This window comes from Pteropus medius, unplaced genomic scaffold (assembly GCF_902729225.1).
Source record: "Pteropus medius unplaced genomic scaffold, Ma_sr-lr_union100, whole genome shotgun sequence".
Classification (NCBI taxonomy): Eukaryota; Metazoa; Chordata; class Mammalia; order Chiroptera; family Pteropodidae; genus Pteropus; species Pteropus medius.
Genome location: NW_024349799.1, coordinates 16050452 through 16077939, shown reverse-complemented (window position 1 = coordinate 16077939; position 27488 = coordinate 16050452). Strand labels below are relative to the sequence as shown.

The window sequence follows — 27488 nt, the reverse complement described above, 5'->3', positions numbered from 1 at the left end:
ATTAAAAAAAAAAATCTTTTAGAACCACAGCAGACATGGCCAGCTCAGTTTAAAACCTAGGAAGCCTCAAGGCAAAAGAGTGTATGATTCACTGCTTTAGGACTTGATGAGAAGAACTGTAAAATTCACTCTGATTACCCTAAGATTTTGCATTGGGCTTGTTTTTTAAGACATTTCCATCTTAATGCTGACAACTTTCAGTTTCCATGGCTTGCCTATTAATATAAATTGTGAATATGAGCTACATGTAAACAGAAAGTAGTTATATATATTTACGTATTATATACTTATATATAATTTAGGACACTGGAAACATTTATATTGAAAAAACAAAATACGGACAATGAAACATGGATGTTCTAGCTAGAAAACCAAAAATTATTGCAATATTGACTTTTCTCTTCCAGAAATAGATCCAAATCTTTATTCTAGGGTTACTTTATCTAGAAAAACAGGTACCAAGTAATTCTACTAAAAAAATAAAAAGTTTTATAAGTATAGGATCATAAAGAATTTTTTAAATTGATCTCCAAATTAAGCAAAAGATACTGCCACATGTATCAGAAACACACAGATACACATTTGGAATTAAAGCTCTCAAGTCATCTATAATCTACTGAAAAATTGTTCTTAGTACACTTTCATAGCTACAAATACTAAGGATGGGAATATGTCAGACATATAACAGTGACTTACCAGTCCTAATCTTACTCATTTGTCACCATATGAACCCCTTCTACTTTCTAATTACATTAAAAATAACAAAAGTGCAAACTATAACATACACTGACAGTTAAAAGGCTCATCAAAATCACATTTACCACATGATTCTGACATTCTTTTGAAGACATCTATTTACATAAACGCTTGATACAAAACGTTAAGGTGACCCACTCTCTTAAAAGGACCCTTTTCAAAGAACACAACAGAAAAGGTCTACATAAAGAGCCTTTAACACAAATTCTTATCAGTTTTTACTAATCTTTGATGTTCATTATTTTAAAAAATCACAGATTTACTGCTTTAATGCAAACTAAAAGAAAACATCTGTAGTATTACTAAATTTTTGCAGCATTTCTACTATTTCTGGCCAAATATTTCTGACATTCATTAATTTACACTTAACATGACTAAAACAATAAAAAATGTTAAGGTGTGTGCAGATATATATGTATGCATGTATATACATATATACAAATATATAAAGACAATGTCTGCTTTAGAGCAGGGACATTGGTTTTTACCTCAATCATTAAATTCCCACCTTGCAAAAAAAGTAGAAACTAAAATTACAAGATTTTAAGATTTGCTACAGAAAAATGCCTTTGTGGTAGCACCAATTAGCATCAAATAACCTTACAAAACATAAGAGAAAAATGCTATGAAAGGGCAGTCTAAATCTAGCATTTCACAGCTTCTGCTCTCTTACTCCACCCAGTCTCCCCTGCTCAATGGCTGTTCACAGCATCCACAAATATTAGCCCATTCTTTTTTTTTTTTTAAAGGGGGGGTGGTAGTACCAAAATAAGGCTAGCTCCATCAAAATCAATATATACAGAAATATTTTGTGAAAAATTGGGTTCTCTTCTATTAAAAAAAAGCTCCAAAATTGTTTTAGATCCCCCCTTCTGAACAATCCAAACAATGATCATTTATAATAGAACATGAAATAACCCAATACAGATTACTCTTCTGCTTTAATAAAAACTGCAATTTGCAACTGCCAATAATTTTTGCAAAACTGTGTCCTAAAAGATCCCCATGAGGTAGCTAATGCCTTAGACCCAAATAAGAATTTTTTTAAGTAAAAGCTTTTTACATATTTAACATTATATCACTACTGACGTACACAGGAACTAAATTTTTCTGATTGAGATTGGACCCTGCAGCAATCAAGCCCTGCTGTAAAAAATTAAAATTAAAAAACTTAAGCAAATACTACTGTGGCAAAAGGGGAGAGATGGCATTATTGGTCTGAAAGGCCCAAATACTGGCTCCTCCGCCCCAGCCTCAAAATGAAATTCACACAAAACAATCCACCTCCCCATCAAAATAGAATTACCAAAACTGGCACAAATTTTTTTGTTTAGCCTTTGAAACATTATGAATCTCAAGGACTGTGTGTTAAAGTAGAAGTCTGAATAACAGTTAATATCTTTATTCTCTCCCGATTGCTTCTTAAGGAAAGGGGGAGGGGGGAACCTTGGCATGACATCGCCCATTGAGAACGAGACCGCAAATCTGGTTCTTCAAAAGCACAATTTCTTAACCAACAGATTGATATAAATTGGTCCCAGATTCTAACCCCAAAAGAAAATCTCCTTGCCCTCCTCCCAAGGAGTTTCTTGCTAAGTCACTGAAGGAAAGGCAGAATAACAAATAAAGCCAAGGCACCTTGCTCTCTTATTTCAGATATTGAAAACCTCCTTCTCTCCACTCATTTATCTAGAGAGGTAGAGTTAAAATTTGCCCATCTCCTCAAAGGCATTTCTCACCTGGGAGACTAAGGAAGAAAGCACTGCGTTTCCTGAAGGAGTAGGGAGATTAGATGAAGGGGTGAGGGCCTCGAAGCTCGGTGTTAACAACATCAAAAGGCAACTCCCGTTTGAGGAGCCCGTGGCAGAGGAAAAAAAAAATATCCTGCCTGATTTAGTGGGTGGATGCTGCGGATGGTTCTGTGGGTCCAGCCGCTCCTTCTTAGTGGGTGTAAAGGCTGGACCACCAAACAAGGGGGCCAGGAAAGGGGTGGGTCGTCATCCTCCTCAGGTCAACCCCATCCTAAGGACAGGTGGGGGACGGAACGCCTGGAAGGCCTGTGGGTGCCAAGGTGGCGCGGGGCTGAGCCTGGTTCCCGAGCCGCCAACCGTGGGCGGGGTGGGGACAGCGGACCTCGCTTTCGGTGGCCGGGGAGAAGAGAGCCGAACCTTTCCCCAAGAGCAGAGAGCGACCTACTCTCCACGCCCTTCCTACCCAAGAATACTTTTCTTGCTAAGTCACCGAGGGAAGAGGGCGATCCCTTCCCAGGGAGGGCCGCGGGTGGAGCCGCGGCTGCCTAGCACCCCCCGAACCCGGGCCGGGGAGGAGGAGAGCGAGGGCAGCGCCCTCCCTGGCCTGTTCCCCCTCCTCTCGTGGCTCTCACTCAACGGCCGTCGCGGCCGCCATTTTGAGAGCAAGGAGAGAAGAAGAAGGAGGAGGCAGCGGCAGGGGGAGGGGAGAATGGGAGGGAGGGGACCGGCGCAGCCACATCGTCAGGCCGCTGGGCCCGGGCCGCAGCCGCCTGAGCGCGGTGAAGAAGACAGAGGGGAGGGCGCAGACCCTCGCCGCCTTACCGAAGCGCTGCACCGCCGCCTCCGCAGGGCCTCTTCCGTCCTTCACTCCCATCCACCGGCGGGGGAGGGGGAGAGGGAGAGGGAAGGGAGGGAGGAGGGAGGGAGGGAAGGAGGGAGGGGGAGGATGGCGCGCTGGGCCCGGGCCCGGGGAGGGGGAGGGGAGCGGGCGGGCTCCTCAGCCGTTCCGGCGCTCGAGCCCAAGCCCGGCGCTCGCGGTTTCTCTCGCTCGCGCCCAAGCGCTCCCCTCCTTCTCTTTCTCGCTCCCTAGACCCTGGAGTCGCTGCTCGTTCGCTCGCTCACTCGCTCTCTCTGCCGCCGGACTCCGCCGCCGCCCCGCCGCTCCAGCTCCGTCTGTCACAGGAGCTGCCCCCAACGCCCTGACGTCACCGCGCCGCCGCCACCGCCGCCGCCGCCCCAGACCCGCGGGGAAAAGGGAGGGGAGGGGGCCGGGAGCGGAGGAGGGGCTGTGGCGCATGCGCTGGCCTGGGCCCGGCCCTGAGCCGCACTGCCTTCCGCTTAGCGGGCGGGGCCGGCGATGCAGTTTGGCGGTACCCAGGGGCCGGAGAGCGATTTTGCGCGTGAGGCGCTTCTTCTCGCGCTTCATACTCCTCTGTAACCTTGGGAAAAAGGCTCTCGGCTCCCTTTTCCTAGTTCTTCGTCTGACTGTTCTGGCCTCTCGCAAACTCCGGCTCTGTAAACCTCCCTGCCCTGCTCTTGCCCAGAAACGGCGCTTTCCCAGCTTCCCCCAGCTAACTGCGGGACCCGTTGGCATCTGTGGATTCCGGGCCCTGATAGATTTCAGAATAAAGCGGAGCCTGGGCCAAGCTGTCGCTCCTTCTATTTCCGGCCTCGGATATATTTCCCAGCTTGAGGACAGGGACCGAGGAGTGAGAGTTGATTGGGTTGGCTTGGGATGAAGAGCTATTGAAGTTAAAAGGCTGATGGAATGTCTGTTCATTTTTATTATAGATTTTAAATTGGGAGGATTCGCTTTTAGTTGTAATTCAGCTATTCTTTAGTTACACACGCACATACACACAAGCCTACTAGGGTTAAAGTTCCAGGTCTTATTTTGGGCATCAATTTTCAGACTTCCAGAGTCTCGGGGCAGGTGAGGGGGTGTGTGTGTGTGTGTGTGTGTGTGTGTGTGTGTGCGCGCGCGCGCGCGCTAAATTATGAGTTGAAATACTGATAAAGAAGTTTGTGGTCAATTTATTGCGCATAGAGACATTTAATTTAAAAGAGGCCAGATTGAAGGTTTTGAGTCATTCAGTATGGGATATTTTAATAAGAGGTATCCATTGTGATTATCTTATCATTAGTTTGCATTGTCTAAGGAAACTTCTTGAAACATAGGTTTAGGCTTATGTGTATTGATTTTATTCCCTTTATATAGGTAAATACATTCCTTTGAGAAGCAACTGAGTTAAGCAGATAATTTGGGTATGAATCCTGGATCAGCCACTTACCAGAAATGTGACCTTGGCAAAATTACTCTCTCGGGCCTGGGCTTCTCTATAAAATAGACTTAGTAAACAACTAAATTGTAAGGCTTTTATGAGAATTAGAGAGGAGATGCTGCATATGTAAAGTATATTGCCTTATTGGGCAGTCACAGGTAACATAACCATTACTGTAGCTTGTTATCAAAACAGGTTTCCTTTCATCAAGAAAAATTGTTTTTATCCCTAGAGGTGATCAAAAGGAACATGAGTGAGTTGTGTGGAGGGTGTGGGTTTACTCCTTCATGAAGGCAGGAAAGGAAAGCAAATGGTCTCTGGGAGGTCTTCTCCAAATTTACAGTTCCGGGATTCTCCAGTTAGATGAGGACAACTTGAGGCTCAGAAGTTTGGTCTGTGCTATGTCCAGTAACAGTCAATAAACGAAGTAAATTAGCATTCCTCGTCCCAAGAATTTACCTTCGGTTCATTTTTGCCTTTTAAAATATTATTGCCTGATATCATACTAAATATTTAATCAGCTGAGTACATCAGTTCATTTTTTAAATAAATGTTCTAAAAGCCAACAGAATTGCCCAAAAAATCAGAATCACATCAATAAACACTGATTTGATACAAAGAGGTAGCACTAACCCTTATAAACCTTGAGCTCATAGACTCATGTATTTCGAATACTTCAAAATCTGTATTATGTAATTAAGATCAGGTTTTATTTCTATAGCAATCCTTCAAAAAAGACAAACTCCCTTTGGAGGAATGTATAAAAACTTTCTTCTCTGATTATAACTTTTCTGAACAGAAATAAAAGTTATGTGCTTAACTTGATATGGAGCAATGCGTTGTGGTTTTGTGCACTTTCTTTTCAGTTGCTAAAATGATAGATCCATCTTAATAAACACTTTATTGAGAATGGATAATTAGGACATCAATCATAATTCATAAAGATATATAGAACCTACTATATCCATCTAGGAAATATTTAATAATGAATATTTTGGATGATGTTTCTTGAAAAACAAGTATAAACATCAATGTTAGGCAGTAAGTGAAATTAATTCTGAATTCTCACCATCTAGTTATTTGTTATGAACTGTTGCTTGCTATAAATAATGTTAGCAAAGGTTCACAAAAACAAAAAGAACTAAAACTTGAGGGGAAAAAAAACATTTTACTACCACAATTTAACAATTCATTTGAATTGCAAATCTTTATTTTTCCAGCAGACATTTTCAAAACGGAAACATTTGTTTCAAGTGCAGTAAAATTAGTGTTAGTTTAAACAATTCTGCAAATAAGCTGACTGGAAGAAACACTCTAAAAATATTGCTATTGGGCATAGGACAAAATGTCTTCTAAAAGTAGCTCCAGAGCGAAAACCTGTTTACAAATGAGCACACATGTTGAAACATTATTACTCTGTTTATAGACAAATATATATTGTTTGCATATTTGATAGAAAGCAATTAGCAAATGATGAGAAAGGGGCTTTCACCCATCAAAGTCCCATGTGAAAGTTAGGAACGTGACCCAACTGATAAGAGACTCCATAAGATTTTAGCTAATTAATTTGTAAACCTGCATTTCCCCAAAGAATGGACATGTCAGTGAGGGCAAGTCCTTAGAACTAAACCAGTCATTCTTCATCTCAGCATCATGTGTCATGAACATTGGGAGGCCATAGAAGCAAATTAAAGGCTATTAAAAGAGGTGAAACTCTCAACCTAGACATAGAAAAAATATTTAGAAGCAGCACTTTGTAATCTGAAACCTTTAAAAAATATATAGAAAAATAATTTTAAAGTGCTCACTTAAAGAAGCAGTACAAAAGATATATCAAATTTATTCTAGATGTCACCAGAGTAGACCAGGCAAAGGGTAAAACAAACTTTCTTCCATTTTATGTCTATACACCTAGCAGAGTAAAAGATTAATTCTCATTTAAAGGACTTACGGTTTTATGGAGGGAATTTAAAGCAGACCTTTAATATAGCTAGAATTTTAATTCATTCGACAAATATTCACTGAATGCTTTCTATGTACCAGATCTTGTGCTGGGTGCTTAGTATACACAATGAACAAAACAAACAGAATCCCTGAGCTCATGGAGTTTATAATCTGGCAGAAGTCAGGGCGGGACGGGGGGAGGAATTTTTTAAAAAAGGTGACAAAGCTATGAAGGCAATAAAGAGTATTGAGGTAGAGAAAAACAGGAGAGAGTGCCTTAAAGAGAAGAAATTTTTGAGGAATGACATTTAAGCTGAGATTTGAGTAGCCAAGGGATTCTGGATTCAGGAACAAGTTCAAAGGCCCTGAAGCAGAAAAATGCTTGCTGTGTCCCAGGAAATGAAAGAATGTCCAGGTAGATGGAATGAAATGATGGAGAAGAAAAAGGCATCTTGACAGCACTGGTCCAGCAGAGAAAAAAGTAGTGGAGACAAGATCGGAGAGACAGGAATCAGATAATGCAGGGCCTGGAGAACATAGTAAGAAATTTGGATTTCATTTTTATAGCTCTAGATAAAGGTAAGGACCAAAAAAAAAGAAAACATATTTTGACCCCTACCTTTGGATCTTAAGAACTTTTAACAAATAATAATGCTATTATTTTACTTTTTTAATATGGAAATCTTCAAATACATACAAAAGTAGACAGAATGATATAATGAAACCTCATATTCTCATCATCAGGTCTCACAATTATAAACTCATGGCTAATCTTGTTTCATCTATACTCCCACTCGTTTCCCTCTCATTTTGAAGCACATGTCAGATGTCACATTATTTCACTCATTAATAGTTTAGTATCTATCTCTCGAAATTTCTTTAAAAAAATTTAATCATAATACCATTATTTTACCTAAAAGAAAAACAATTCCTTAAAGATATTTTGACCCTGCCCTTTGAACTTTGCCTCACCAAAGATGTTGAGTGATCAGAAGTTACAGGGAAGGACAAGCAATATAGTTAAGCAATCTTGGATAATAGAATTATCCTGAATTATTTGAGATCAGCCTACACTTTTCTTATGGATAAATTTAAAAATTAATATAAACAATTGGTCTTTTATCCCATTAAAATTAATATTACTCGTAGAAATGATTTGTACAGCATATAAGTGGCAATGGCTAGAATTCCACACAGTAAATGTTTTATCTGCAAAATTCGACCCCGGAAAATTGCATGTAGTCAAAATCATGATCACATAGGATACTCACACACTAACAGAAACCATAGTAAAGAAACTAAAAACAAAACAAAACCCAGGTAAATATGTCAAATTTCCTTTGTAAAATTATTAGAGGAAAGAACCAATCCTAATGAAAATAATTTAATTAAAATCAGAATGAAAATAGAGAAAGTGAAAGTGGTTTAACTCTACTAATAAATACATTTTCCCTAAATAGTCACTGAAGTTAGTATAATTCTGATTAAAACACTTGGATTCACAAATGCTGAGTCAACATGCCTTAAGGTCAATATATAAGGAGAAAAATAGGGCAGTATTGTCCAATAGAGATATAATATGAAACATGAATGTACTATAATCATACATTTTGTAGTAGCCACATTTTAAAAAGGAAAAAGTGAAGTTAATTTTATCTTTTTTCATACTCTTTGAAAACCCATGTATATTTTACACTTACAGCATATCCAAATCCATACTAGGCACATTTCTAGTGCTTAACAGCCCCACTGGTTAGTGGCTATGGTATGTGACAGTACAGATCTGGGGGAAAGGCGATGTGGGTAGAAAGAATGGTTTGAGCAAAGAGATGGAGTTAAAAATGTGGAAGGCAAGTTCTGAGAATATGAAATGATTCCAGTGTAGCTAAAAAGGAATGTTTGTGTATGAGAGAGATGGGTGAAAAGTAGATGGGGGGTTGCAGAGGGGGAAAGAGAGAAGTATATAGGCTGTAAGACTGGGAAAATAATCTAGATTGGAAGGTTTTTAATATCTTGAAGCTATTCTATCCTGTTTACTATGGGGCTACTTATATTGTCTTTGTGTAAGACCATAAAACAAATAACCTTCATCTTCCAAAGAGAACTTTCCCTGCTCCCTTTTAAAACACACTCTTTTCCCCTCCCAGTTGCTATTTCTACTGTCCTTCCTTCCCCTATTGACTGTACAGAGAAAGGAAAGACTAAACTTCAAGTCTACAAATGATGGTCCGGAAAAACCACTAATGCTAAGTTATATGAAGACATACCCTAAATTGTGGTTTGCATACTTTTTTTCCAAAGCTTATTTTTCCAAACAAAATATTGTACAGAATGCCTATATGTATTAAAAAAAAAAAGCAAATAAACAAAAATAGAGTTTCCCTATTTGAAGTAGGGGTTTGGGGGCACAAACTGACACCCCTTCCACCATACTACACCAGCAGGAAGAAATTTCTATCATTTCACTGTACACCTTTGACAGCATTCTCAGTTCACACCAGATTTATTTTTAAAAATTAGTACAACTCTGTATTTTTTAAAACGTGAATATATTATGGCCGCATATCTAGAATTTATGATTTCCTCCTGGATTCCAGTGTACAGTGCTTAGGTAAACAAAGTAATATTCTTCTCCCTAAAATCTCTTTTGATATGTGTATATTTAAAAAAATATGTAAAATTTTCTTCCAAATATCTTCTTTGTAAAATTGATGTTTGTTTTAAACACATGAGCATCTTCTAGGATGGCAAACAGATTAGTAGGAGCAATGACAGATGAGATGGAGATAATTTTGGATAAAAGGCCCATATGCCCCACAAACCACAGCCTACTTATTTGAGAGACTGCCTCAAATGTCTCACTAGATATTTGTTTCATGTACTGATGATTTATGCCATAGCAAAAAAATTGGGAAAATGCAGAAAGTATAAAAAAGAATGAAAATCACAAGTAGTCTCATAACTCAGATATAAACACAGTGAAAAAACTATATGTATCCTTTTTATTTTTTTGCACATATGTGAGTAAATATTTGTTACAACATCAGAATCTTAGTTTAAATGCAGTTTTGAATCTATTTAGTTTTTACCTAAAGGTTAAAATTCAATATTTCCCCATGTCATTAATTAGTCTTCAAAAGCATGATCTTTTAATAGTCACTAAATAGCCCATTATATTTGTATTTCTTACAGGGCCACTATTGGCATTTTGGATGAGACAATCCCTTTTTATTTTTTAATTGAACTTTTTATTTTGATGTAATTGTAGAATGACATACAGTTGGTTGTAAGAAATAATAAGTCCTTTATACCCTTATACCCTACTCCAATGGTAACATCTTGCAAAACTATACTACAATATTACAACTAAGATACTGACATTGATACAATTAACATATAGAGTGTTCCATTAACATATAACATATAGAGTGTTTCCATTAAGGATCCCTCATGTTTCCCTTTTATACCCAGTCACATCTACTTCCCTCCCAACCCCATTCCTTTCTTAATCTCTGACAACCACCAATCTGGTCTTCATTTCTAGAATGTTGTCGGTTTACGAATGTCACATAAATGGAATCAAATGGCATATAAGGCAGTCCTTTTGAGATTTTTTTTTCCCCATTCAGTATAATTATCTGGAGATTGAGCTAGATTGTTGTGTATTCAATAGTTTATTCCTTTTTGTTGTTGAGTGCTACTCCATGGTATGGATATACCACAGTTTAATGATTCACCTGTTAAAGGACATCTGGTTGTTTCCAGTTTGGTGCAATTATAAATAAATCTGCTATGAGCATTTGTGTATATGTTTTTATGTGAACATAAATTTTCATTTCTCTGAGATAAATGCCCAGAAATTCAATTGCTGGATCACATGGTAGTTGCATGTTTAGTTTTATTAAAAAACAAAAACAAAAACAAAAAAACCTGCCAGACTGTTCCCAAGTGGCTCCATTTTATATTCCTACTAGCAATGTATGAGCAATCCTATTTCTCAAATCCTTTGCTAGGATTTAGTGTTGTCACTAGTTTTCATTTTAGCCATTTTTATAAGTTTGTAGTGATATTCCATTGTGGTTCTAATTTGCAATTACCTAATGGCTAGTGATGCTGAACATCTTTTCATGTGCTTATTTGCCATCTGTATATCCTCTTCAGTATAAACACAGTTTCTTCATGTCTTTTGCCTACCTTCTAATTGCCTGTTTGCTTTTTACTATTGAGTTTAATGATTTTTTTATGTATTCTAGGTACTAGTCCTCTGTTGGATATGTGGTTTGCAAATTTTTTCTCACAGTCTGTAGCTTGACTTTTCATGCTTTTAACAGGGTCTTTCACAGAGCAAAAGTTTCTAATTTTGATGAAGTCAAATTTATCAACTTTACTTTTTTAAGCCATACATTTGGAGTCAACTCTAAGATTTTGCCTACCCCTAGATTCCAAAGATTTACATTTTTTTTTGGAAATTGCTATAGTTTTACATTTAAATCTATGATCAATTTAAAATTAATTTTGTATAAGGTGTGAGATTTAGGTTGAGATTCTTTTTTGGACTATGGATGTCCAATTACTCCAGTATCATTTACTGAAAAGGCTATCTTTCTTCCTAAATTGTTTCTCTTCTTGTCTAATTGCTCTGGCTAGGACTTTGGATACGATGTTAAAGTAGGTGTGGTGAAAGCAGGCATCCTTGTCTTATTCCTGATCTTAATGGAAAAGCTTTCATTCTTTTACCATTGAGTATGATATGAGCTATGGGTTTTTCCTACATGGCCTTTATCATGTTGAGGAAGTTTCCTTCCATTCATAGTTTTTGCTGTTGTTGTTGTTTGTTTGTTTGTTTATACCTACAGCACCTGGTTTTCGTAGGTGGTCTCCCATCCAACTACTAACCAGGCCCGACCCTGCTTAGCTTCCGAGATCAGATGGGATCCGGCACATTCAGAGTGGCATGGCCGTAGACCTATTCATAGTTTATGGAGTGTTTTTACCATGAAAGGATATTGAATTTTGTTAAATGGTTTTTCTACATCAATTGAGATGATCATGTATTTTTTTCCCTTTATTCTAAAAAATGGTGTATTACATTTACTGATTTTAATACATTGAATCATCCCTGCCTTCTGTGAATAAATCCCACTTGGTCATGGTGTGTAATTTTTTAAATATACTTCTAAGTTGATTTGCTAGTACTTGTTGAGGATTTTTACATCAATATTCATAAGGGATATTGGTCTATAGTTTTTTATTTATCGTAGTGTCCATCTGGCTTCGTTATCAGGATAATGCTGGTCGGAAACAATGAGTTTGGAAAGGTTTTTTATGTTTGTTCACAATGTTCAAGGTTTTTAGTTGTACTTAGAGGGTACAATAGGGAAAAGTACATCTACTCCATTTTTCCAGAAATGGAGGTTGGGACAGTAGTTTTATGAAGGATATGTCACATCCCTGGTACCTGGGCACTAATGCTAGCAGCACTCCTCAGTCATTATAGCCAAAACTGCTCTGGATTGGAATTATAATTATTCTTATGTTGAGCAGTCAGGTTATTTTTAATATTTCCTTATTATATGGAACATAATGAAAATTCTTGAACACAAATCTTTGCTGCATTGACCTAGTTATTTCCTTAAGACAAGAAATATCTTATTATAATTCAGAGATTGGATTAGGATTATTAAGACAAAAACTAAGTAGGTTTTTTAAGACACTTAATACATAAATCACTTTTTAGAAAGGTAGTGTCAGTGGTTTCACTCATCCTTACAAACACTGAGCATTATCATTGTTTTCTTTAAAAAATTCTTTTATTCATTAGAGAATAATCAGAAAGCAAACAAATAAACAAACAAACAAAGCAACACGAAAATAAATCCTCCTACACAGAGGCAGCTACTCTTTCCATTTTGGAATCTATCTTCCTACAATCTTTTTATTGTAGTTACATAGTTATATTTGCATATATATTTTACTTTTATAAAAATTCAATCATATTACATATGCTTTCTAATCTGCTTTTTCAATTCAACAACTTATCATAACTATGTCAATAGACAAATTTCTACATCATTTTTTAAAACAATAAACATTATCATATAGTTTCTGTGAATTTGAAAGCAGTTTAGCTGGGCAGTTCTGGCTTGGGGTCTCCCATAAGGGTGCAGACAAGATGTCACCTGGGACTGTACAACACCATTTTTAATAACTCTTGTATTAGTACTCCTCTGTTTGCAAGGAACAAATACAATTTAAAATAGCTCAGGCAAAAAAGAGGAATGTATTGGCTCATAGAGCCAACAATAGAAAGGGTAGGAGTGAAGGACTAGAACCAGAGATGTGAATTTTTCCAGGATACATTCTTTCAGCCTCTTGTCAGTGCTTTTTCCTGTGTGTCCAATTCATTCTCTCAGATTCTTTCAAATATCTGGAATGCTTAGCTAAGCTCACACTCACTGCAATTGAAAAACATTCTACTACATGGTTGTACATTAATATATGGATATTCGTTATACATTAAGAACATCTACAAATCAGTAATAAAAATACAACCCGGTTTGTATTTAAAATTTTAAAAATAGCATAGAAATGATCAATTCCTTGAAGATTAGACTTTTTTCATGAAGCTACTGTACATTAGCACTTCTTTGAATAGTTCTTTGATGATGTTTTCAGTTTCTGCTGTGATCCTTGGTGTTTTAAGTTTTCATCTTGTTCGTGAGTCATTTTAAAAGATAAAGAATACTTTTCCTTCTTCATCAAGATTTTCAAATTTTTTGGCATAGAATTATATAAAATAGACTCATATTTAGAATATATCTTAGCTGGATTTTGACTGGGGATGCATTAAATATGTACATATATTTAATATTAATGGCAAAATGTTGAAGATATTACTATTAAAGTCAGGAACAAAGCACGATGTCAGCTATCACTGCTCTTAGTTACAGCTGTCCTTAAAATCCAAAGCTGATGCAATAAAACTAAATAAAATAGATAAAAACTGGGGAAGAGGAGACAAATTAATTTTTTAGAGGAATAAATGCTCATTAAAATATTAAAACAACAAAACAACATATAAAGTAAAAAGTAAACATTTCTCACTACTCTCTTAATTCCATTATTCAGAGGTAATCACCTTCAACAAAAACTTTTCTATGTATATGCAGGCATTTATATTTCTAAGTGTATATACTTGGATTTTGAAAAATAAAATTGGGATTATAATATATTATTACCCCACGAAATATTTTCTAAACTTAACAAAATAGCATGGACTGGTTTCTAAGTTGGTACTAGAGATATATTTTATTCCCTTCAATGGCTGCACAGTATTTCATTGCATAAATGTACCATAATTTAGTTATTATGAATTTTAAATTTCAAATTTTTTTGCTATTAAAAAAGGTTCTTCAATGAATATCTTTATTCATATATCTTTCTTCACTTGTGAAGGATGCAGTCTTTCACAATTGAAATCGCTAAATCAAAAGATAAGCAATTTAAAAGTTCTCACGGATACTCTTAAATTAGCCTTCAAAAATACTTACCAATTTACACTTTTAGGGTTTGAGAACATCCATTTATCCATATTCTCACCAACAATGAAATATTATAAATTCCTTTAAGTTTTGCCCATCTGGTAAATGAAACAAAAATGAAAAGTCACTATTTATAGATTATATTGATGTAGGGAAGAGGCATGAGAACTAAATGTCAAACCAAGCTGTATTTAGAGCCTGTAATGTCCTGCCAGAACAAAGGAAGACTCTTGCTTGGATTGCTAACAAATCATTTACCCATATCATAACAGGAAAACAGAGTCTTTAAGTCATACCCTACACATAATACACCCAACCATTCATTCCTTATAGCCAAACCATGGGGAACCTATAAAACAATGGCTGAGATTGCTAGCATATCTTTCACACTACATATCCATATCATCAAAGGTAAACAGGTAAACAAAGTCTTTAAGCTTTAATTCATAGAAACTAAGAATGACATATAAACTGAATTCCCTGAACGCTCTGGGTCTCTCTCAGTCTCTCTTATTCTGTCTCTGAGAGGAGACCATGCTCTGTCTGTGGAGCATTATTCTTTCTCTAAGAAACTTTGCTTTCATCCCTAACTCTGGTGTGCATTTGAATTCTTTACTGTGCACAGTTAAGGACCCTCACCCTTTCTCTCTCAGTGCAGGACTTGAGTCTCCATTCTGGGGAATTGGCCCCGTCATGCATCAATATGATCACTTACCTATAAAAAAAAATCAAGAAAATTAACTAAATTAAGTTTTGACTAAAGAGCCATGTGTAACAGAAAGCGCTTTCATACTTGGAGAAAGTAAAAATTATACTCAGAAGGGCAATTTGTCAGTATGAATCAAAAACATTAAAAATATGCATCTCTTCTAACCCAGCAATCAAAACCCAGTATTTTTTTCCTATGTAAATAAGGAAATGTACAAAAATTTGGCTACAATAATTTTTACTGAAGCATGGCTTATAGCTATGAAAACCTGAAAACATAAATGTCCAACAACAAGGGACTAGTTAAATGATGGTTCATTCATACAGTCACATATAACACATTCATAGAAGTGATATTGTAGATTAAAATTTGACAAATTAATATTCTCATATTATAGTACTCAATTTAAAAGAACACAAAATAGTATGTATAATATGATAGCAATAAAAATGTATATAAATAGTCCTAAATTACCCATCAAATTTATTTTGGTCAAATTTATTGTGTTCTAACTATAATTCTTTTTGAGGCCCAAGCCAAAACACCAATACAAATGGAAGCTGAGGACCTGATATCCCAACTGAGCTACCAGGAATAGTTGCAAATATAAAACTCAGCCATAATCCTGACAAAAGAAGAAATGCCTGTTCTGGGACCTTAAAATGAGCCTTCTTGATGAAATTAACAGCTGTTTGAATAACCTCTCTGTTTGTTTACAAAGAGCGCAAGCTCTGCCAACATATCTCAGGATTGTTTTAAGTGCCCTGAGGGACCTTGAGAACCCCATATTGCTCCTGTCATTTAGATGCTTATCTACTGGTTGGAAGAATCTAAACAAGATACTTTCAGCTAAACATTGTAGTGCCCCCAGCAAAAAGGAGGGCCAGTGTTTGCTCTGTGACAATTCTTTTTCTCAAACCATGAATCAGCCCCATTGTCCTACACGCCTCTGTGCATCATTGATTCTGCTCATCACAACAAATGGCAAAGGCAGGAACATGACAAAGAAGCTGAGACTCTGGATGAGGAAGAGAACATGAGGCCATAGTATTTAATCCTGCTTGTAAAGAGAGCGTCAGATTTCACAGGGGCTGCTTCAGAGAAATGGTTGGAAATGTGTCAGAAGGCTAATTTCACAGAGAGTATCTAATTAACAAAATAATACTTGGCAGTCGATCAGCATTTTTTTTTAATTCTAAGGTAAAGGAGTCTCCAAATGTGAATGTATAAAATTTTTCTGGGCACCATGCCAGGTCAGACTTATCCTTTCTTCCTCCACTAGCTTCCTTTTCCTTTTCACCCCCGTTTCTTTTCTTGATCCTCTTCACTGCTCCTTCCCAATTAGAAACAAATGATAGTTTAACCTGTATAAGACTCTCCGTTGTTCTCATTGTACAAGCTGATGTTCACTCACCTGGCCTAAACCTTTCAGGCAATTTATTTTATAAAGAATAAAGGGAAAATTTTTTTGTCTTCCAGTTATAATACCTATTGCCCAAAAAGTCAGCTTTCTTTTTAAATCTCCATAAGGCAGTACAAGGCCATGTCTTTCTATTCCATAACTTAATTTACCTCTATTTTATAGTTAGGACTCTTTGGTTGTAAATAAAAGAAACCCATTTGAGCTAGCTTAAGAAAAAAAAAGGGACAATTTGTAAAAGATAGAGAGGTGCTTTCACAGCACCAAAGGCCATGTCTGCTGCAAGGCCACTAAAAAGTCTAGAACCAAGAACAGTGAAGCAGGCTTGAGTCCCTTGTCTCCCTTCTTGCTTCATTCCTTTTCTCTCGGTATATCTACTTCTTTTTCTCCTCTAATCCACTTGACAGGCAGAATATGACTGCTGTATAACTCCCAACTCACATGTTAAAATTCGAATCTACTGTGGACTGATGATCTGTTTCAGTTCAATCTTAAAGTCCCTAAAGAAACAATCTGATCATCAAACCTGAGCAACATGTCCACTCTGTTATAAACAGCCATGGCCAAGAAGGCAGTCAGGTGGTAGCAAATAGCTCCTAAGAGCCCACTCCAGTATGTGATATGTGGGTGTGCTTCCTCAAGAAAGTGGGGTGCCTAGTGAACTTTAGAAATGACCAAAAACATAAACTAAGTTAATGTATTGCTTTGATATTTAGACTATTTGGTGACAGTTTTTTCTTCTTGAAACTCAGGAATAGTCTAAAGAAAAGATTTTTAATGTATTTTTATAGAATGAAGTTTGCATGACCATGGCCAGTTCACATAGCAGAGTTGAGACATGAGACCACTTTTCATGGTTCGTCCAAATGAGCATTCTCTTGGATTCCAGTTGCACCAAATTTCTTAGCTCTTCCACTTTTCAAGAACCAGTAAGCTCAAAATTAAGTAGTGAGTATTGATTTTTGTTTCCATTTCTCCTGAGTATTGGATAGATTTATGGGAATAACCTGAAACTTGGAAAAGGCAGTTCAATGTTTGTTGAAGGTCGATAATGTATTGAAAATAGCATCAAAAGCTTTGTCATCTTGGCCAAGCGATAGCTTATCTGGATCCCTTAATCTGTAAAATAGGAGGAATAAAGTTTTTATTCCTACCTCACAGGGTTGATTGTGGGCCAAATCAGATTACATAATCAAAACTACTCTGTAAACTATAAAGAATAGTACAAGTGTGTCACCTGCACATCTCACATCTTGCCAGGCTTTGGTACAAAAGAGGAAAAGAGCTATTTTATATAATGTGACAGTTAAGAACAGGTTCATTTCAACAAATGATGCTGGAACAATTGAACATCGATATGCAAAAAAAAAAAAAAAAAAAAAAAAAAAAAAAAAAAAAAAAAAAAAAAAAAAAAAAAAAAAAAAAGAAAGAAAAGAAAAGGAAAACATAATCCATACCCTGTACCATATTTAAAAAATTAACTTGAAATGAATCTCTGACCTAATGTAAAAGAACACTATAAACCTTCTAGAATAAAATAGAAGAGAAAAGATTTGTGACTTAAAGTTAGGCAAAGATTTCAAAGGAGAGACACAAAAAGCATGAATCATAAAAAAAATTGATAAAGTATGCTCATTAAATTGAAAGCTTCTGCTCTTGAAGAGACACTGTTAAGAATATGACATGACAAGACACAGACTGGAAGAAAATATTTACAAATCACACATCTGTTAAAAGATTTGTATCCAGAATATATAAAGAACTCTCACACTCAACAGTATGAGAACAGCCCAATTTGAAAATGGGCAAAAGATTTGAACAGACCCTTCATCAGATAAGAGGAAAAGATGGTAAGCATATAGAAAAAAGTTCAACACCAGTAGCTATTACGGATGTGAAAAATCAAAACTATAATGAGATATCATACCACACACCTACTAGAATGGCTAAAATAAAAATAAATTGATAATACCAAACATTATAGATAATACAGAACAACTGGAACTCTTATGCATGCTGGTGGGAATGCTAAAATAGTACAGCTGCTTTCGAAAACAAATAGGCAGTTTAAAATAGTTAAACATACATTTACCATATGACCCAGAAATCGCATACCTAGGTATTTACCCTGATAAATAAAAATATATGTCTGCACAAAGACCTGTATGCAAATGCCTATAGAAGCATAATTCATAATAATTCATAATTGCCGAAAAATGAAAACAATCAAATGTCTATCGACTGGTGCACAGACAAATACATGTGGTACAGCCATACAATGAAATACTATTCAGCAATAGAAAGGAGCAAATTACTGATACACTAACGTATATGAATCTCAAATAAATTGTGCTGAATAAAAGAAGCCAGGCTTCAATGATTCCATTTGTAGGACATTCTGGATAAGCCAAAACTATAGTGACATAATCAGATCAGCCGTTGCCAGGGGCTAGGAGTAAAGGTTTGGAATGGACTACAAAAGAGCACATGGAGACTTTTTGAGATGCTGGAATTGTCCTATATCTTGATTGTAGTAGTAGTTACATGATGGCATGTGTTGGACAAGTCATAGAACTGTACACCTAAAAAGAGAACTTTACTGTATGTAAGTTATTCCTTAATAAACCTAACTTTTAAAAACAGAACAGTGTCAGGTCCTCAAAAAGTTAAACATTAAATTAGCAGATGATGCAGCAATTCAACTGCTAAGAAATACTCAAAAAAAAAAGCAGAGACTCAAACAGATATAGCAGCACTATTCAAAATAGCCGAAAGGTGGAAACAACCCAAAAGATCAATAGATAAACAAAATGTGGTATATACATGCAATAAAATATCATTCGATCATAAAAAAGAATGATTCCAGTCAAGATGGCGGAGTAGTGTGGAATGTATTGTGAATTCTTCCTCTTCAAGTTCTATAAGATCTTTAGTAAAGTATATCTTTCTTCTGAAATAAATAAATAAATAAAGAATGAAATTCTGATAAATGCTATAAAATGGAAACCTTGAAAACATTATGCTACATGAAACAAGCCCGACAGAAAAGGAATATTGTATTACATTAAATAAATATAAAAATCTATTGTGCTAATTTGATATGTAAAAAATGGGATTTCTTTTTAATTAGCATTCTTTATTAGGGAGGTTGAATATTTCCTTTTCTATGTATTTGTAATTAGTTTTTTGCTTGTTTGTTTATTTGGTAATGTTCTTGGTGCATTTTTCTATTGTTATGTACATCTTTTCCTTGTTGATTAATAAGAGATATTAACTGTTTATCTATTGCTTATATTGAAAATATTTTCCCCAGTTTGCCATTTGTATTTTAACTTTGTCTGTGGTGGGATTTGGTATAAAGAATTTTGTTGTTGTTGCTGTTTTCTGTTTTTTTTCATTCAGAACTGTTTTCTTTTACTTGGTGTTTTCTACCCTTACGGTCATATTTAGAAAGTCTTTCTGCTCCCCAAGACTATAATAATACTTATTTATTTTCTTTCTAGAACATTTATGGTTCCATTTTGTACATTACTTTGCATGTGGTAAGGGGAAGAAATAATAATAGCTAACATTTATGGGGTACATTTTGTGTGATAGGCACAATATTCTTACTTTTTAATACTCATTATCTCTTTTAGTCCTCACCATCATATGAGATAGTCACTTTTATTACCTCGTTTATAAATATGAGAGAAATGAAGCTAAAGGAGGTTAAGTATCTTGCCTTCAATTACACAGCTAATCAGTGGCAAAATGGCATTCAAAACATAATTCCATTTACTCTCAGAGGTCTTAATTATTGTTGTGTATATTTTCTAAATCATGTCAATTTTTCAAATATCATTTGTTTTAAAATCCAGCATTTCCCTCACTGATTGAAGTGCCACTCTTATCATCTAGTAGCTTTTGCTAAGTTTTGGGGTCTATTTCTGTCTTTTCTGTTCTATTGATTCTTCTGTCTATTCCTGTGCCAGTAACATAATGTCCTAGTGACTGCTGCATTATTTATACATTCTATTATTTGGTAGGCCAAGTCATCCCTGGATGCTATGCTTTTTCAAAGTTTTCTGATTTTTTCTTCATTCTTTATTCTTCCAGAAAAACTTTAGAATTATGTTGCACAGTCCCCAAGAAATTTCATTGAGATTTAAAAAACAGATATTGGGGGCTGGGGATGCCTTGCATGCTGAGAATCAAGTTCATCAGATTCTTCAGTTCATAACACACATGGTCTGTGTAAGCCCCTTTACTTATTTCAACCGTTCCCTTATTTTGGTCTACATTCTCTTTCTCTATCAACATAAACACTAACTGTTATATGTTTGAATTGTGCTCTTGGGTATGTACGTATTCTTATAAAATACATACTGCTGTTTCCTGCATGTGTTTTAAATGTATGCAAATAGTATTGGTCTAAGGATCTTTTTCTGTTTCTTTTATTTTTTATTTAATACTTTTTATGACTACTCATGCTGCTACATGTATATCTAGCTCATGGGTTCTACTGCTGAGGAGCATTACACAAGGTGCACCCACATATTCCACTAGGGATGGACACTTCAGATGTCCCCCAATTCCTCACTTCCACAACAGAGCTGCAGTGAACATCCTTGTACATGATCCCTTACGGACAGGAGAACTCTCTGGAGCACATACCCCAGGTTGGGATTGCTGGTTATTGGGTCTTTGCATCCTTGATATCTCTAATTCTGCCATCTTTCTTTCCAGAACATATGTACTGGTTTGTATCCATAATAATGCAAAGAGATTTTTATTTCTTTAATCCTCATCACTTGCTACTTTCTAATTCTCTAATTTTGCCCCTCTGATAGGTATAAAACGGTATCTCATTGTTTTAATTTTCACTTCATTGATTACGTGTGAATTTGAACATCTCTTCTTGTGCTTGTGAGTCATTTGCATTTCCTCTTCTGTGAATTACCTATTGATAGCATTTGCCCATTTTTTTTAGTGGGTTTCCTGCCTTTTTCTGGTATTCTTTTCTCTTTCACATACAGGTGTTTAATTCACCTGGAGTGCAGATTAGGGTATAGTAGGTGATAGGAATCGTACTTTATTTTTCTTCAAATAGTGAGATAGTTTTTCTGACATCATTTACTGAACAATTTCTCCTCTCCATATTGACTTGTAGAGTCATCTTCATCTTATATCAAATTCCCATTTGATATAAGATGGGTCTATATCTGAGGTCTCTGTTCTGTTCCTCTGGTTTATTTATCTATTCCAATACCATCACCATTCTTGTTTTTTGACTATGGCTTCATATTATATCATAAAATCAAATTGAGCTAGTCTCCTCCTGTTGCTCTTTATTTCCAAAATCAATTTAGTTGTTCTAACAAGAATAAGTTTGCATATATATATAAACATATATATATGGCATATAGCATACACACACACACACACACACACACACACACACACACGCACATATATATATATAATTAAAAAATGGGCAGAGGATCTGAATAGGAATTTCTCCAAAGAGGACATATAGATGGTCAATATACATACGAAAAGATGTTGAACGTTACTAATCGTCAAAGAAATGAGAATTAAAACCACAATGAGATATCTCATACCTGTCAGATGGCTATCATCAATAAATCAAAAAGCAACAAGTGTTGGTGAGGATATGGGGAAAGGGAACTCTCGTGCACCCTTGGTGGGATTGCAAATTGGTACAGACACTATGAAAAATAATTTGAAGGCTCCTAAAAAAATTAAAAATAGAACTACCTTATGACCCAGCAATTATCCAAAAACAGAATCTAAAACACTAATCTGAAAAGATATATGTACTCCTATGTTCACTGCTGTGCTATTTACAATAGCCAAGATATGGAAGCAACCTGAGCCCATCGATAGATGATTGGAATAAAGAAGTTGTCATACATATATACAATGGAATATTACTCAGCCATCAAAAAAAACACTAAATCTTACCATTTGCAATGACAGAGATGGACCTAGAGGGTATGATGCTAAGTGAAATAAGTCAGACAGAGGAAGACAAATACTATATGATTTCACTTACACGTGAAATCTAAAGAACAAAATAAGCAAAACAGAAACAAGACTCATAGATACAGAAAACAAATTGGTGATGGGAGGGGGTTGAGGGCCTGGGTGAAAAAGGAAAAGGGATTAAGTACAAATTGGTAGCTACAAAATAGTCATGGCGATATGAAGTATAGCATAGGGATTTAGTCAATAACATTGTAATAAGTATGTATAGTGCCAGGTGGGTACTAGACTAATTGCAGGGAATCACTTTGTAAATTATGTAAATGTATAACTACTATGCTCTACATCTGAAACAAATATAAAATAATATTGAATGTCAACTCTAATTAAAAAATAGAAATTAAAAAAAAGAAATCAGAACAACAACAAAAATAAGTTAGTCCAATTTCTAAAAAATTCCTGATGGCTTTGCTTTTAATTTAGTGATAAATTTTGGGGAGATTGACTTTCTAAAAGAGTATAAGTACATAAATTTTAAAATAAAATAGAACTATAAGGTTATAATAAAGTTCAGCAGTCTCTTACTCTATCCCTCCCCAACCCCAGCCCTAGAAACTACCACTTGCTCCCTCTCAGCTCTCTCTTCCGGTATTTCTCTCCATATCTCTAAATGAGATATTTACACTGTCATTTTTGTGTCCCTATTTTAGATATTATCTATTGACTCCTTACTACAGAATAGGATTTTGCTCTATTTTGCAGCAGACGTAGACATACGCACACTCACATACACATCCTCCTTCATCCTCCCAATGTAGTTTTATTACATTTTTTAAAAATCGATACTCAGTGCTTAACTTGTTAAACCATGTAATATTGTTCACAGCTAAGTCATATAGTATGTCATGATTATATGTCCTTTTTTCGGCAACGTTCTGTTTTCCATGGCATTAAAAATGACCTTGCTTTGTTTGTTGAATAGTTTTCTATATACCTATCACGTTTCAAAATCTGCAGAATAACTCTAAAACTGCTTTCAATATAGGCAAACACAGATATCTCAGTAAAGTTGCCTCTGAAGCTTTCCATTCTCATGCTCCAATATGGATCAGTTACTCCTCAGACCTGTTGAAAAACTGTTATCCTGGACTTCCTCGATGTCCATCCTTAGTCTTTAGCTTATATTGGAGATCCTATTTCATGGGCTCATGTTATCTTCATTGTATTAGAGATCATCTTTCTGCAGCTTACTGAGAAATTTACTTGCAATAGAGATAAATTTTTGGAAACCATGCATGTTCAATTATAATCTCTTCACATTTGCACTATGGCTTGACTAGACTTTCAGGTTGGAAATTAATTTTCCTTGGAGTTTTGAAGACATTTCTCCATCGTCTTCTTGCTGCATATATTTATGTATGTATGTATATGTTTTCATCTTGTGCTTATAAAATTTTTAAGAAATTATTCATTGAGATATAATTGACATGTAACATTATATTAGTTTCAAGTGTACAACTAATGATTTGGTGTTTGTATTAACTGCCAATATTTAGGATGAGAAATCACTGCCATTCTGATTCTTGACTATGTGTGAGCTGTTTTATTTTTCTTAAGATTTCCATTGCCTTCAGTGTTCTGAAATTTCATGAAGATGGGTTTGGTGTGGGTCTTTCCTCAATAATCATACTGGACAACTGGTAGGTCCTGTCCATTTGAAAACTCGCCTTTTAATTCTGAGAAATTATCTTGTGCTTTAACACTTTTCTCTTAATTATTTTAATCTGTTTTCTTATTTCCTGAAACTCCTATTATTTAGTTGTTGGACTTTCTAAACAAACAATTCTTTCTTTACTAAATTCTCTCTCCCTGCACCCTCTCATTCTACATTTTAGATTTCCTTAACCTTATCTCCCAACTTTTTCTGTTTACATATTTTTATTTTCAAAGAGGTACTTCTTACTTGCTAAATGTTTCTTTTATAATGTGTCCTGTTCTTATTTCACAAATGTGATGCTTCTCTGAGCACTCTGGTTATGCTAATTACAGGGGTTTTTTTTTTAAGATCTTTTCTCTTCTCTGTATTGTCTCTATTTCACCTGAGGGCTATCAAATGTCTGAAGGATCAGACATGGTTATGCTGGCAGGAAAAAAAACCTGATTTGTCCTGTTTGCCAACTTACATGTTATAAATATTCCCATCATGGCCAATTTCAAACTTCCAATGTTACATTACTAAACATGGAGTTGAGAAGAGAGATACAGCAGCACACCATTATGTAATATTTCTACCATACAAATATAATAGATGTAAATAACCTCACATAGATAATAGTAAAATGTTAAAATTAATTTTGGGTATTTATTGTTTTTTTTTAAAATATAACTAGTTTGTTTGTAAGTATGTATAAATTACTTTTCAATAACAGCTGCATTTAACAACTTGCTCACTTGAAATTTAACCATCAGCTCTCACGAGCTGGACAATTCAATCCTGGCACACCACTGCCCTTATATTAGTAAAATCCCAAGCTTATGTTTACTTTCTCTATCAAATTTTTAAGTGTTTTATTTGCGGTACAATTGACATAGGATACGATGTACACGTTTAAAGTATAAAATTTTATAAGTTTTGAGATATATATGTCTATGAAAATATTACTACTATCATCAAGCCTATCAAAATTTTAAGCTAGAAAGAAAATCATAATGTCTACTACTCTTCGATTGAGAATTTTTGTTTCTAAGAATTTTTCCTATAAAAACATCTATTTGCGGCTATAAGAAGAAAGTAAATAAATTCTAGACAAGTTAAAACAAGAGATAGCCACTAAAGGTAAGGTAGGAAGAGAAACTGCATTGAGGAACTATTACTTATAAAGTAGTTCCATGTCAGTTATCTATTGCGGCATTATAAACCACCCCTAAACTTACTGGCTTGTTCATGATTTTGAGGTTCAGCAATTTCAGTTGGTGTTACCTAGGTGGTTCTTCTGCTGGTCTTACCTGGTATCATTCATCTGTACATAGTCATCTGGGGTCTTAACTGTGGCTGAATGGTCTAAGATGGCCTCATCCACATGTCTGGCAATTGGCCAGTTAGACATAGATAGGCTGCTGACTGGGCATCCTCAATTATCCTGTGTATGACCTGTCTGTTGGGTTAGCTCAAGCTGGTTCACATCTTGGTCTCAGGGGTAAAGACACAGACAAAAGGGAAGTCAGCCCTTTTGTGCAAGTACTTTTCAAACCTCTGCTTGCATCACATTTGCTAATGTCCCATTGTTCAGGCCTAGATTCAAGGAGTGAAGGAATAATCCCACTCCTTGATGGTAAGTGCAAAGACGTATTGCAAATGGACTTGCACATAAATGTGAGAAAAATTATTGCAGCCATCTTTGTAAACAAATGACCACTCCTACCTTCTATTTAGTATATTCTTATTTAGTACATATCATGTGTCATATGCTAAGTCTTAAGTATAAAGAGAAAACAAGCACATCATCTGTTCTAAAGAAGATCTGATTGAGTGAAGAAGACAGACAACTAAGCCAACGTCACAATGTGGTACAATTGGAGCTATAACAAAGTTTACAGGATACTGTGCAAGTAGATGGGAGGGACATGATTCACACTGGGTGAGGGACATAGGAAGGTTGCTTGAAGGAAGTGACTGCTAAAGAGAGTTCTGAGACCATCTCTATTTTGCCTTCTTAGTGAGTAGGGAAAGGGGAAGGACGAGGGGAACTTTGAAAAATGAAGTCAAAGAACTAGCAGCGTCAATCAGCCTTCAACCTTCAACCATCCTCCTTTCACACATTTAGTGTGGAATCACAAAATCAAGATGGAAGCCCAAAGTCAAGCAGAACTACAACAATGAAAAATGCCAAGACCATTTTTCCTGAAACTCCCCAGTCTCTCAGTCTCATCAGATTACATTCTCATAAAAGATCCTTTGTCAAAGCGATTTTACTAGAAGGAGGTTGTGGACAGAGTGGCTAATGCTTACCGCTTTGGGTTTGGAGCCCAGTCTTTCCCATTCATTCTCAGTGTGATGCCACCCATCACAAGTTTCTGGAAGGCTGTGACTAGCATCACAACCAAAATGCCCTAAAGCACAGCAGAAGGATGAGGAGGAAAATGCAACAGTGGTACAAAGCACAGGGTGCTTGATAAATGTTGAATTAAAAAAAAAAATGTTTAGAAGGAAGGATACATACCTTACAGTTGTCTGTGTTTACCTCTGGTCTGATCATTAAAATTTGGAGGGAGTGGGAACATTCATGATTTCATATATTTACTTTATATTGTTTGAACGTTTTACAATCAGCAGATAATATTACTAGTATTGTAAGTTTAAAAACTGAAAAAGAGAGCCATAGGTCTAAAATATTTCCATTTGATAATACTACCACCAATAATAATAACTCTTAGTGCATACTTGGTATGTGCTAAGCATTTTATACATATTTAACCTAATGTATAACTAACTCTGTGAGTTAAGTACAGATTAGGAAACTGCGACTCAGCTAAGTTGCATAATTTGTCCAAGGAGACAGATAAGAAATGTCAGAAAGAAAGTGACTCTGGGTCATTTGGCTTGAGTCTATTCACAATTGCTGTTATACCAAAATACTACTATCAGCTGGGGAAAGGGACAAATATTTCTGGAAATCTGAGAGTAAGGTCCAAAACAAGAAGTATAATTTCTTTAAAGCTCATATTTTACCCTTAAAATTCATCATAAGTTACTTTCTGTCTCATAATATATGTACATTTGTTTGAAAATAAAAGCATGCAAAATATTTCCCATCAGGGCAAATGAATGCTCCGGGGAGATGCCCCATGTCCATCCTGAATCTTCATGTGTTCTGGACACACCACTGTGTATATCCAGAGAACTGTTTGCTCCAGGTTGAGAAACAGAGACAAAATCAGTTCTCCATTGCTCTGTCATTCTCTGGTAGATCAACTAGGTCAGAATGTTTTTCTGAGATCCTGGAAGAGAGCAAACATCAGGTAACTCTGGTCTCTACCCCAGTTCCAGTTAAAGGGCTAAATTCTTCCTCTTAATTAAAGCATACTAAATGACCTGTC

At 35.8% G+C, this 27488-nt stretch overlaps 1 protein-coding gene and 1 pseudogene across 1 annotated transcript in view; both read right to left on the bottom strand.

Annotated features, from left to right (window-relative positions):
• The window catches only part of PAFAH1B1 (platelet activating factor acetylhydrolase 1b regulatory subunit 1), a 68537-nt gene extending 64843 nt beyond the window's left edge, over positions 1 to 3694 (bottom strand). Inside the window, exon 1 of the mRNA XM_039886540.1 lies at positions 3330 to 3694. The gene's annotated coding sequence lies outside the window, so the exon portion shown is untranslated. The remainder of the gene's footprint in view (positions 1 to 3329) is intronic.
• Positions 3695 to 11580: 7886 nt separating this feature from the next.
• On the bottom strand, positions 11581 to 11699 carry LOC120621339 (uncharacterized; annotated as a pseudogene).
• Positions 11700 to 27488: the final 15789 nt, after the last annotated feature.